We start from the raw sequence: 12,650 nt of genomic DNA, 5'->3' as shown, positions 1-12,650 counted from the left end.
ATACCTGTGTCGCTTAGCATCTGTAGCGTAGGTATGCCCGAACATACACACTTAATTGACTACTGGGCGTAGTTCAAGTGTTTGCATGATTGTGGCCTCAGAGACTGCTTTAAAGAGTGTAGTGTGTACTTAAGCAGTAGCTACGTAATGTGTGTGTCGGGGTGGGATAGTGGAAAGAAATCAAGCTAATCATGGAAATGGAAGTAAATCTTTAGACAATTCTTCCTGAATTGTTAATTTCAGGAAAATTGCTTTTGCTTTAAGAAGTGCCTCCTTTTACAGTGTATTGAAGTATGTTTTTTTTCTACTTTTCTCTAACATAAAGAAAGTCAAAGCAGATTGAAATTCAGTAAGGAAAGTTTCAGAACATTTCCCCCTGGGTTTTCTTTAAATCTGATAAAGCACAAGTTGTTGAATTCAGTGCTTCTAGCGGTACCAGCTTAGATCTACTTCCTAAAACGAACTTTAACCAAGCAAAACTGTAAAATCTAACTCCTTTTTGTATTTGACAAAGAGGCAGCATCACGAGGATCTGAAGTCCTCCAGAAAAGGAAGGGTGGTCTAGTGGTTAGGTCGCTAGCCCAGCTCTTGCATTGTCCCACGTTCAACTCCTTGCTTTACCACAGATTTCCTATGTGTCCTTGGGCAAATCACTCAAGTCCAGATATTTGAAGGTATTTAGGTGCCTAAACACATTTAAACATATGGGACTTAGTGTCTTTGTGCCTCAGTTCCCCATCTGTAAAATGGGGAGAATAGCATTTTCCTAGTTCATAGGGATGTTGGGAGGATAAATACATTAAAACATTCCGAGGCACTCAGATACTACAATACGGGGCCATACAAGAACCTAAGGAAGTCAAAGGCCTAGCAATATCAGTGCACAAAAGATAGGTATGACAAATTACTATTCCACTTGAAAAAATCTGTACCTCACCTTCCAGACTAATGTTCTAAAACAATTTGTTTATTCGTTGTTGAGATAAGCATTGGAAAAGCCAAAAACATTGAGTAACCAGTGAAATAGAAGGGACTAGAAATGGATGAGAAGCATGAGAGTTAGAAACGCGTAGTATGGAAGCCGAGTGGAAGAAAGAGTGTACATGGAAAGTGACATTTCCCCCAAACCAACAACTTCCAGAGCAGCAGAAGCTAGAGCACTGGTGACTGGATAGGGAAATGAACAATTCAACACCTTTGGCTTTTTCAACACTATGTTGGCTGTGTGACATGGTTCATACTTCCAACACTATAATTTCTACTACTTCTAGTGCCAGATGGGAGTGAAGACTTCTTGAAGTTAGTACAACAGGTGTATTCTACAACCATTTATTAAATTGGACCATGATCTCAGAGCTTAAGCAGGGTCAGCCCAGCTCAGTACTGGGAGAGAAGACCTGCAAGGAAAATCAGTTTCTACAAGAAATTGTGTTGGTGACTTGACCTGATCTTTGGCCAGGAACTCTCTTTTGTTCTGGTTGTACAGTTATGATAATACAAATAATAAAAACAGCAATGCATGCGTCTTCTCTGAATCAGTACTGAACTGGTGTCCAAGCCAGGTGACTGGGGTAACTGTCTTGTTAGAGGTGCTCTCTATAAGAAGAAAAAGTAAGGTCCAGATCCTGTGGAATTTTTCACAAGATTAAAAATGCTAACCCTAATATGAAAAGGAGTACTTGTGGCACCTTAGAGACTAACAAATTATGCTAACCAAATTCCTATTTTGGTAATTGCATTCTGCCTTCCTAAAATTTCCCCTGCAACTGCTATTGAATATTAAAAAACCAAGGCAAAATGTATTCTAAACTTCACTGTTTAAACATACTAGCGTCGGGTCAGAACTGAAAATAACCTGACCCTCTTGAGCTCCCGTGAGTCATCTCTGTTAATCTCCTCCTGCCTGGGGAGGTCAGCACAGCGGCAGCTGAGTGCCCCACTCCTGCCAACTACCACCCACCTTTGTGCGCGTTTTGTGTGCTGCAGAGCGAGCGTGCCAATGAGTGACAACACTTCTCACTCCACAGCACACAAAGCTCAGCAAAGCAACAGCATCCGGCAGAAGCGGGGCATGCAGCCACGGCCATGACACCCCAGGAGGTGACCAGAGATGGATCACAGACACAGGGAGCAGGAAGCCCCCACCAATCCAAGCCGCAAGGATGAGGCGGCAGCAGCGCTGACAAAGGTTTGGGTCCTGTGGGTTCGGAAAACACTCGACACTCTTGGGTCAAGTTTGGGTCGGCTTCTGGGTTGGGCTATAAAATTAGACCTGAGCAGATCTCTAAACAAGACTGCTTCTGTCACCTCTCACTCCACCGTTCCTATGTTTCTGCATTATCTAGCTAGACTGTTTAGCTCTTTGAGACAAGGAGTCTGTGCCTTCTTACCTATTTTTAAGGCACTTCATATACAGCTGGCAGCATACAAGTAACAGGAGGCAGCATGGGCCACTAGATACGGCACTAGACTGAGAGAAGACCTTAGTTCTTCTCTCAGCTCCACCCCTTGCTGCGTGACCCTGGGCAAGTCATTTAGCCCCTCTGTGCCGCAGCGTCCCCATCTAACACAGATATTATAATGCCTAACCACTTTTTGAAGTGCTCAGTATTGTTATTAGTACAGCATTTTTCACTTGCTGCCCTAAACTGTTGGGTGGCATTGCTGTGTGCTATTAAACAGCCACAGAGGTTCCTCCCCATAGGTGGTACACTGAGGACTTGTCTAAAACACTACAATAGCACAGCTGCGCCGCTGTAGTGAGTCAGTATAGCCGCTACCTCTGCCGACAGGAGGGATTCTTCATCCGTGTAAGTAATCCACCTCCTCGAGGAGCAGTAGCTAGGTCAACGAAAGAGTTCTTCTGTCAACCTAGCGCCGTCTACACGGGGACTTAGGTCAACTTAACTTCACCTCTCTGGGGTGCGCATTTTTCACACCCTTGTCCAACATAGTTAAACGGACCTAATTTTCTAGTGTAGACCAGGCACAATACTGTACAAAATGCTAGACATCTATTATACACAAGCATGCCACCTTAACAATCAAAAGGAACAGGGGGAAAAGGGAGAGATGATCCTAGCTGATTACAGAATTATCAGCAGAAAATGAGAAGTTAAACCAGATATCATTAAGTTCACAAGTGAAATACCTCTCTTTGGCTCTTGAAGGATATGTCTACACTAGACTTTTTTTAAAAAAAAAATCTCAAATGGACTGATTGCCAATTAACTCAGGGTAGTAAACTACCCTGAAAAGTCCCCAAACATTTATTCCTTTCTTCAGAAGTTTGAGCATTATTTTAGGGCTCAGCCTAGGTAAAGAAGTCAAGTGCAGATAAACCCAAAGTGAAGAAAAGAGTAAAGATCCATACATTCAGAACAGCAGCAGCATAAGTAATTGCAATTTACAGCACCTAACTCTTCAAGAAGCTAAAAAAAAAGTAACACAGATGTGGCCAGCTGTTCTTTACAAGTTAAAAAGTAATTTCATCATCTACCATAGAGAGGACAATGTTTTATAAAAGTCAACTTTATTCTAAAAGGTAATTGAAGAAAAGCAGCAATGCTTTCAGATGCAGCTGTTCACAGAAAAGCATGGCTAACCTGTCTCAAAATTCAGTGCAGACTAGATCCAGCAGCTGAGTCCCCTGCAATAAAAACAGGGGGATTACAATAATAGTTGAAATGTACCGTTTCAGTTGCACTGGCAAACCAAGGGTATGTCTTCACTACCTGCCAGATTGGCAGGCAGCAACTGATCCGGGGGGATCGATTTATCGTGTCTGGTCTAGACGTGATCAATCAACCCCCGAGCACTCTCTCATCGACTCCATCGCCACAAGAGGTGGAGTCGACGGGAGAGCAGCAGCAGTCGACTCACTGTGGTGAGGACACCACGGTAAGTCGATCAAAGTACATCGACTTCAGTTAAGTTATTCACATAGCTGAAGTTGCATAACTTAGATCGATCCCCCCCTACCCCAGTGTAGACCAGGGCTAAGAAAGTTATGAGGCTAAACACTACGCGACTCTGACAATACAAAGTGATCGATGCCTTAGCAGCTGTTTTTGCTAGAACTACGCAACAACTGGACCAGACTTCTCAGTGTTCAAGATATAATATTTTAATAAACCACAAGGAAAAACAATTAAAACATTAGACTTGGATAACTATGATCAGATGATCTGATCCTACAATCACTAAGCATAGAACTTATTATTAGGTGTAGCAATGTTGTTAAAAACCCAGCACAGTGGATTTTTTCAGGGGATGTTATTGCTTTTTTCATTGTTAGTACTTCTGTGACATTCTGAAGTAATTACATGACTATATATTGGAAATCTTTTTATTTTTAATAGAAACAAAAATTAGAACCTAATTTATTAATAAAAACTAACTAGTCTAAGAACTTAAAAGGGAAGTGATAAAACATCAAGATCCTGTTTTTGCTTATGAGGAAACAAAAGATTTAGAACTGTGTAGATAGAAGCCCAGAAGAGAAGAGGAAATGGATGGAGTCATTACTGATGACAAAGGCATGCCTAGTGGGTTAACCAACTATCACTGAATGTTCATGTGGAGTGGGGGGATGCAGTAGGTAAAGCTGTAACTTGTGAGGGGCCTTGGCTTTCTAGAATTTGGGAACTTCTGGAAGTTGAACAGGGTATCTGATAATATGGTTCTGTGCAAAGCTACCTAGCTCATCTTGTTTTTCAGTTTTCACAATGCTGAATTCACTTGGTGGTTGTTTCAGACTATAAAGGTAGTAAATGTGAAAGTTGTTGATCCATAATCCAGATATGTGATTGACTCGTGATTACCAAACATAACTACAGAGAAGGAAGGGAAAGAAGCAAATGAGTGGATTGAAGGAGTTAAAATAGAAGACAATTTTGTCTCAGTTGCTGAAGATACTATCCAAGAATTCAGAGTAAGATTTGCCATTTGTTCTGAAAAATAAAATGGAAAAGATGAGAGAACTATTCAGATACAAACATCTTAAGCTTCTGCTGTATGGATGTTTGGCACACTTTAGTGCAGAATGCAGTGGCATGCCTGCCCAGTGGCCATCCACAGTGAGAGCACACTGAGTGCTCCATGAGTCCACTAGCTTCCAATTAGTTTTCTGATGGAGTTTAGATTGTTAGTTTAGATACATAAAACCCTAAATAGTTTGGAACCTAGCTAATGCCTCTCTCTGCCCTGTGATATACTGCAACAACTCCAAATAGCAGAGGTTGTTTGAAGTGCTGGTGGCTGGGCATTTCCCTTGGAGGGTCCTCAATGCTTGAACATGATCTCCTCCACGGTCTGACAAAACGTTGATTTATTGACCTTCAGAAGATGCTGCAACACTCACATCAAGCTCATTCCCAGGCCTTCGCCAAAGAGATGGGTTGAGGGATAGAGGGTGGATGTTTGAGAGAGATTATTTTGCTGTGTTGTTGCTAACGGGATTTAGTCTGTTAAATTTAAGTCATTATAGTTTGGAATTATCATCCATGATTATCTACTTCAATTACATAACTACTAGGAGCCAGTTGGGACAGATGCTTTTAAATAAATTTGAAAACATACAAGAAAATAATGAAAGGTCTAAATACAACTGGAAAACCTGAACATCAGGTGAATTTTTAAGTTCTTAAACTCAGCTGAACCATACCCTATCAGAACTGACACACATGTGAAGGTTCCTTACATGGAATACATTTCTTGCAAAAGTTATCAGCTCACAGTTGCCTAGGAATAAACTGCAGGTTTACTGAGCTGTAAGAATGTCCCCGATGTCATAGGAAAGCGGCAGTACTGCTGCAGTTATACGTAAAGGGGAGGTTTTATCAAGGAGGAAAATTCAAGGGATTTGTTAATGAGAATACTAGTTATCCTACAAGGAGTGAGCCAGACACTAATGCAGGTTATATCTGGGGTTACAAATAGGGTGACCAGATAGCAAGTGTGAAAAATCAGGACAGGGGGTGGGGGGTAATAGGCACCTATATAAGAAAAAGCCCCGAATATCAGGACTGTCCCTATAAAATCAGGGCATCTGGCCACCCTAGTTAAGAGTGCAGTCATTTAATAATTAATAGATGTAGTTGAACTCATGACACTGGCGAAACTGAAAACATTTTACATTTATTAACAGCTGTGTCAAGCTGCTGAAAGACCAAGGTGTTACTGAAGCCTGCATTCTTCAAATTTGTGTTTCTCATGTAGCTATTTCGTACTTTTGATTGAATTTGTTGATTCTGAAAAGCACTTCACAGGAGCACAAACTATCAGAGCAGTTTTCCTCAGGGTTTTGCTGCTGAATACCACCTCCAGTTCTGATTTTATCAGCCCTCAAAAAGCATGGTCAAGCTTCTTCAGCAGTCCTTGGATGGGGAAAATGGAAGGGGCTGCAGGAAGTGGTGTTCTTCCCTCTGAATTAGTGTCTGTGCTTGATGTTAGGAGTACTGTGTGGTTAGAAGTGCCAGATTTGCAGCGAGATGCTTTTGGAATGAGACGTAAAAGCAAAGTCTTGACCCCTGTGGTCACTAAAACAACAGTTTTCAGAGTAACAGCCGTGTTAGTCTGTATCCGCAAAAAGAAAAGGAGGACTTGTGGCACCTTAGAGACTAACCAATTTATTTGAGCATGAACTTTCGTGAGCTACAGCTGACACTATGCAAAAGAGCATAAGCAACTAAAGCCCTGGCTAAATCTCACTTTAGCTAATGACATTCTGCCTACCTGAAATTCCCAGGAAGTTTCAAATGGACATCGTTTTCTTCACTGCCCGTCCTAAATTGTGGTGAGGTGTTACTGTGTACGGTTATCAAAGACATGTTTCAGCCCAGAAGTGGAACATGCAGCAGTTATAAAATGGTTTGTGATCCTTCAGGATGAGGGAGACTATGTAAGCACTTCAGGTCTTGACTACCCACAAAAACGGTACTCAGTTTGAACAAAAAACCTGTTTTAATTAAATCAGTGTAGCCCCCAAGTGGACCCTCTTAAATTGATACCAGAACACTTTGTATCAACATAGCCTAGGACTGCTCTACATCCGTGACTGAAGCTGAAACTGTAGTCTTTCAGGGGTGTGGAAAAGCCCGCGAGTGACAGAAGTTTTCGTGCTGAGAGGCGCCAGCAGGCAGAGCGCTCGAGGGCCGGGAGGGAGCCGCGCCCCTGGCCCGGGAGCCCGACAAGGGCTGGTTATTTTTCATGGCCGGGAGAGCTCGCCCCGGCCGCAGGGCTGGTCTGCTCGGGCAGGGCGCAGCGCCGCCGCAGCCCCGGCCCACAGGCCGTGTGGACACGCCGAGGGCGGGACAGAGGATCCCGAAACTCAGAGTCGGGGCGGGGCAGGCAGGGAGCAAGAAACCCCCGAGGTGAGGGGCCGGGAGCCGCAGCCGGGACAGCTCTTCAGGCTCGAGTCAACGAGCTTCGCCCAGCGTCTGGCGGCGGCCGCGGGGGCCGGACCCCGGCGGGGAAGAGGCGAGGGGCGGCCGCGGGGGCCGGACCCCGGCGGGGAAGAGGCGAGGGGCAGCCGCGGGGCAGAGACGAGGGGCGGCCGCGGGGCGAGGGGGCCGGACCCCGGCGGGGAAGAGGCGAGGGGCGGCCGCGGGGGCCGGACCCCGGCGGGGAAGAGGCGAGGGGCAGCCGCGGGGCAGAGACGAGGGGCGGCCGCGGGGCGAGGGGGCCGGACCCCGGCGGGGAAGAGGCGAGGGGCGGCCGCGGGGCAGAGACGAGGGGCGGCCGCGGGGCGAGGGGGCCGGACCCCGGCGGGGAAGAGGCGAGGGGCGGCCGCGGGGGCCGGACCCCGGCGGGGCAGAGGCGAGGGGCGGCCGCGGGGCAGAGACGAGGGGCGGCCGCGGGGCGAGGGGGCCGGACCCCGGCGGGGCAGGGGCGAGGGGCGGCCGCGGGGCAGGGGCGAGGGGCGGCCGCGGGGCGAGGGGGCCGGACCCCGGCGGGGCAGAGGCGAGGGGCGGCCGCGGGGCGAGGGGGCCGGACCCCGGCGGGGCAGGGGCGAGGGGCGGCCGCGGGGCGAGGGGGCCGGACCCCGGCGGGGAAGAGGCGAGGGGCGGCCGCGGGGCGAGGGGGCCGGACCCCGGCGGGGCAGGGGCGAGGGGCGGCCGCGGGGCAGGGGCGAGGGGCGGCCGCGGGGCGAGGGGGCCGGACCCCGGCGGGGCAGAGGCGAGGGGCGGCCGCGGGGCGAGGGGGCCGGACCCCGGCGGGGCAGGGGCGAGGGGCGGCCGCGGGGCGAGGGGGCCGGACCCCGGCGGGGAAGAGGCGAGGGGCGGCCGCGGGGCGAGGGGGCCGGACCCCGGCGGGGCAGGGGCGAGGGGGCCGGACCCCGGCGGGGCCCGAGGCTCGGTGTTCCCGCGCCGGGGCGCTGACAGGCCGCGCGGGGCCGGCCCCGCCTGGGGACGGGAGCCCGCGGACAGGACAGGACAGGCCCGGCCCCCGGGGGCGGCGAGCCCGAGCCCGAGCCCGAGCCCGAGCCGGAGGCGGCCCGCGAAGCCACCCACCCAGCCGCGCGGGGCCGGGCCGGGGCCGGGGGCGGGCGCGAGGCTCCACCCGCCCCGCACGTGCTCCCCGCGCGCGCCCCCGCAGACTCACCCGGCGGCGCGGCGGCCCCTAGCTCAGCCCCATGGCCGCGGCGGCGCGCGCGGGCCGGCTCCTGTGCAGCGCGCGGGCGGGAACCGCTTCCAACCGGCTCCGCGCACCGGAGCGGGCGGGGGGGGCAGGACGTGACGTCAGCCCGTTACCCGCGGGGGGAGGTGCCGGAAACACCCCCCGCCCCCCGCGCGGGGCTCCGAGGGGGCGTTGGGGGGCGGCACGGGGGGGTCTGGGGTGGGGGAGGGGGCGGAACGGGGGCGTTGGGGGGCGGCACGGGGGGGTCTGGGATCGGAGAGGGGGCGTTGGGGGGCGGCACGGGGGTCTGGGATGGGGGAGGGGGCCGTTGGGGGGCGGCACGGGGGGGTCTGGGATCGGGGAGGGGGTGTTGGGGGGCGGCACGGGGGGGTCTGGGATGGGGGAGGGGGCCGTTGGGGGGCGGCACGGGGGGGTCTGGGATCGGGGAGGGGGCGTTGGGGGGCGGCACGGGGGGTCTGGGATGGGGGAGGGGGCCGTTGGGGGGCGGCACGGGGGGGTCTGGGATCGGGGAGGGGGGCGTTGGGGGGGTGGCACGGGGGGTCTGGGATCGGGGAGGGGGGCGTTGGGGGGGTGGCACGGGGGGGTCTGGGATCGGGGAGGGGGCCGTTGGGGGGCGGCATGGGGGGGTCTGGGATCGGGGAGGGGGGCGTTGAGGGGCGGCACGGGGGGGGTCTGGGATCGGGGAGGGGGGCGTTGGGGGGCTGGCACGGGGGGGTCTGGGATCGGGGAGGGGGCCGTTGGGGGGCGGCATGGGGGGGTCTGGGATCGGGGAGGGGGGCATTGAGGGGCGGCACGGGGGGGTCTGGGATCGGGGAGGGGGGCGTTGGGGGGGTGGCACGGGGGGGTCTGGGATCGGGGAGGGGGCTGTAGGGGTGGCACGGGGGGTCTGGGATCGGGGAGGGGGTGTTGGGGGGTGGCATGGGGGGGTCTGGGATCGGGGAGGGGGCGTTGGGGGCGGCACGGGGGGGTCTGGGATCGAGGAGGGGGTGTTGGGGGGCGGCACGGGGAGGTCTGGGATGGGGGAGGGGGCGTTTGGGGGCGGCATAGCATAAAGAGCAGGAAGAGTATCGTCCTTGACTGTTCTACATATAATATTTTGACCTTGACTGTTCTGCTTTGCCCCCACTTGGGGATGATAGAATCTTTTCAGACTGCAAGGAAAAGCCTTCAGAGCTGTCACACTTCTTTGTCCCTGGGAGACACTGGTACAAAACTGGGTTCTTGTGACTTTCTATTCTTCCTTTAGCTGCCACCTTCATGCTGAGCAAAGTGTAGGCTCCGGCTGGCCATCTCCATGCCACACTGTAGTGTTGTGGAGTTTCTGCTTGGTGAATCTTCCCCTGCACTAAGGTTTTTTTTCTCTCACCCCACCCACACCCAACTTTACTGTGATTTTTCTGCCTCTCGTTCCCTTTCCTCGCTTGGAACATACATCGGATGCTCGGTGACCTCTGCTTTTCTTTTCCTTGTAGACTCTGTATGGGGAGCCTGGCCTGTGTCTCTGCGATTGCCCTGGTCTGGTGATGCCATCCTTCGTCTCTACAAAGGCAGAGATGATCTGCTGTGGAATTTTGCCTATAGACCAGATGTGGGACCACGTTCCACCTATCTCTCTAATATCCTTTGCTCGGGGTTTGGATATTATGATCGTAGATTCACACACTTTCCCATCTGGATCTGGTCTGTAAATAATCTGAATTGATTCAAGTCTCTCTACTTAAATTTAGTATTGTTCCTAAATATGCTTTCCATGCAGGAAGTTCTTTTTGGCTCTTTCCCTACACAGACCAGTCCTAATCTTGTCACTGTCTGTCACCATACCCTTCACAAGTTCCTTTAAATGTAGCATTCTCTTACTTGTGAATTATCTTGGCCAGTCCGTCTTACAGAACAATAAAAATTCTTCCTCCCGGAAATGTACTTTCTCTCCCCTAAGGTAATTCATAGACTATATATCAACTCCAGCTTTCCCACACACAACGTTGTCTTTTACCTGGTGAACGCACTAGCATGCCGTAAGACAATGGTCAGGCTGCCAGTGGGCTGTGCACACTGCACACACTGCTTATGCTGACAAATGATGTTTCATTGTTATTGTGGTCCCCCATCTGCCTTTATCCACCTGTTGTCTCTTGTCTCTGACAGAATGTACCCCTGTATTCACACATTATTGTAATAATTTTTGTACAGAGTATGCCTTGTAAGGTATTGTTTGAAAACTCATAATTTTCTGATCATTATTGTCTTGGTAAAATATGTTTGTGGCAACACTGTATGTGAGTTATAAGATTCCACTGTATGGTGTTAACAATGCATGTTCTAAATCCCAGAGCCCTGTCCAACCTGAGGTTGGCAAACAGGTCTGCCCTAAACAAAAAAAAGTGCACTCTGCTTAATTTGCATTTAAGCAGTAAACAGAGTCATCAAGCAGAAAGGGAAACAAAGCGCAAACCGGTGAGGGGGAAAAGCAGCAGAGAACATTCTTCCATATAGATTCTTTGTCTCCTGGTGTCCAGCTGGGAATGTTTTTCAGGAGAGGGACTGAAACTATAAAATGGAGGGACAAACACCCCAAGGCCCCCCCCCCACCCTCTCCCTGCCCATCGCATTCACTGCGCCTGAAGTGACCAAGGAAGAAAGCATTGGACTCTAGAGAAGGACCCCTCACCTATGGGGTTGGGTGAGTCAGACTGCAGAAAGCATCTGGTGAGAAATTTTGCTTGAATGTGATATAGTTTAAGTTATGTGTTAATAAACGTCTTATCTTTATTTTTCTTCTAACCATTTCTGACTTTTATGCCTCATTACATGCACTCTCGTAAAATCTCTTTGAAGTTAATAAACTTGTTTTATCTAATCCAGTGTGTTTAAATTGAAGTGTCTGGGAAACTCCATTTGGAATGGCAAGTTTTGTGCATATTATTCTATTAAAGGGAATAACAGATTTAATGTAACTTGTATTTTCCAGGAGAGGACTGGGCAGTACAGGACATACATTTCTGGGGGGAAATCTAATACTTGGGGTGTGTTGGGGTCACGCTGCAGTATAACCGAGACTGGTGAGAGTCAGAATGTAACTCAGGAGTGGCTGGCAAACTGCAGTTACACACAGACACTCAAGGTGTGGCACGCATGCTGAAAGGCTGTTTGTGAGCGGCCCAGGTGGGAGCTAATTCAGCAAGGCATTGTAAGGGCAGGGGCTACCAAACCACCTCCACCCCCACCCTACTGGTCTGGATTGTACCCTGGTATGTCACAGTCTCATACTTAGATTGTAAACTCTGAGGGCAGAGACCACCTCTTTTGTATATGTGTTCAGGGCCTCTAGGTGGTACTGCAATATGAAAAATCATTTGGCCTTAAGAATATTTGTAAGGCCTGGACCCTATTACACCTCAGATCATAACTTATATCGGCACCCAAGGAGATCAGTAACAAGTTGTCAAGTTTTATACCAAGTAAACACTCAAATACTCATAAATTAGAGTAAAGCAAAATACACGTGTTACTTTTTCAAACTTTTTTCAGGCTGTAGGTGAGCACATCCTGCCATGCCTCTTCTGATAGAATTATATGAAAAAAATTCAGTCGTTTCAGACACCTGTTAGTGTCTCCTGTCCTGAGCAGGGGTGCTGGAGTCTGACTGAAAGCTGCTGTTCCAGGGTCAGATCCTGTACGGATGAGCTTGAGCATATCCCGGGGCTCTGGGTAGATTCTGGGGTCTGCCCCCTGCAGTCTAGTTGGTGGCATCCAAAAGTGGACCAGGCTCCTGCCTGATCAGTCCGTCTTGGGGCGGGGTTTACTCCTTTGCGTAGAATAGGCCATGTGACCCCCCTCCAAATCAGACAGGCCTGCGGATGCACCAGAGGCCATGGTCTCGTCTCAGTCGGTGGAAACGTGGCTCTGTTGGAACTGCACTACCAGGTTCTCCCCTGGCTGCAGCTGCCTACGGGACCCTCCTTAAAAAGCCCCATACTGCAAGGCAGTATTGCCTTTTCTATACAAGCTCC

General features: G+C 50.7%; 1 protein-coding gene and 1 long non-coding RNA gene across 5 annotated transcripts in view; one reads left to right on the top strand and one right to left on the bottom strand.

Annotated features, from left to right (window-relative positions):
• Positions 1-8,739, bottom strand: part of ATP13A3 (ATPase 13A3) — a 132,281-nt gene extending 123,542 nt beyond the window's left edge. For 3 of the 4 annotated variants that reach the window (XM_075132021.1, XM_075132020.1, XM_075132025.1), the window contains exon 1: positions 8,605-8,728. The gene's annotated coding sequence lies outside the window, so the exon portion shown is untranslated. Of the gene's footprint in view, positions 1-8,604 lie in introns of all 4 variants that reach the window. The other variant, XM_075132019.1, reaches the window with a different exon arrangement.
• Positions 8,740-9,675: 936 nt separating this feature from the next.
• On the top strand, positions 9,676-11,424 carry LOC125642763 (uncharacterized). Its single transcript, XR_007358500.2, has 2 exons — positions 9,676-9,990; positions 10,113-11,424. It is a non-coding gene; the product is annotated as an uncharacterized LOC125642763 (long non-coding RNA).
• Positions 11,425-12,650: the final 1,226 nt, after the last annotated feature.

Source organism: Caretta caretta, chromosome 9 (genome assembly GCF_965140235.1).
Source record: "Caretta caretta isolate rCarCar2 chromosome 9, rCarCar1.hap1, whole genome shotgun sequence".
Classification (NCBI taxonomy): Eukaryota; Metazoa; Chordata; order Testudines; family Cheloniidae; genus Caretta; species Caretta caretta.
The sequence above is the reverse complement of the archived record's forward strand: the minus strand, read 5'-3'. Positions and strand labels throughout refer to the sequence as shown.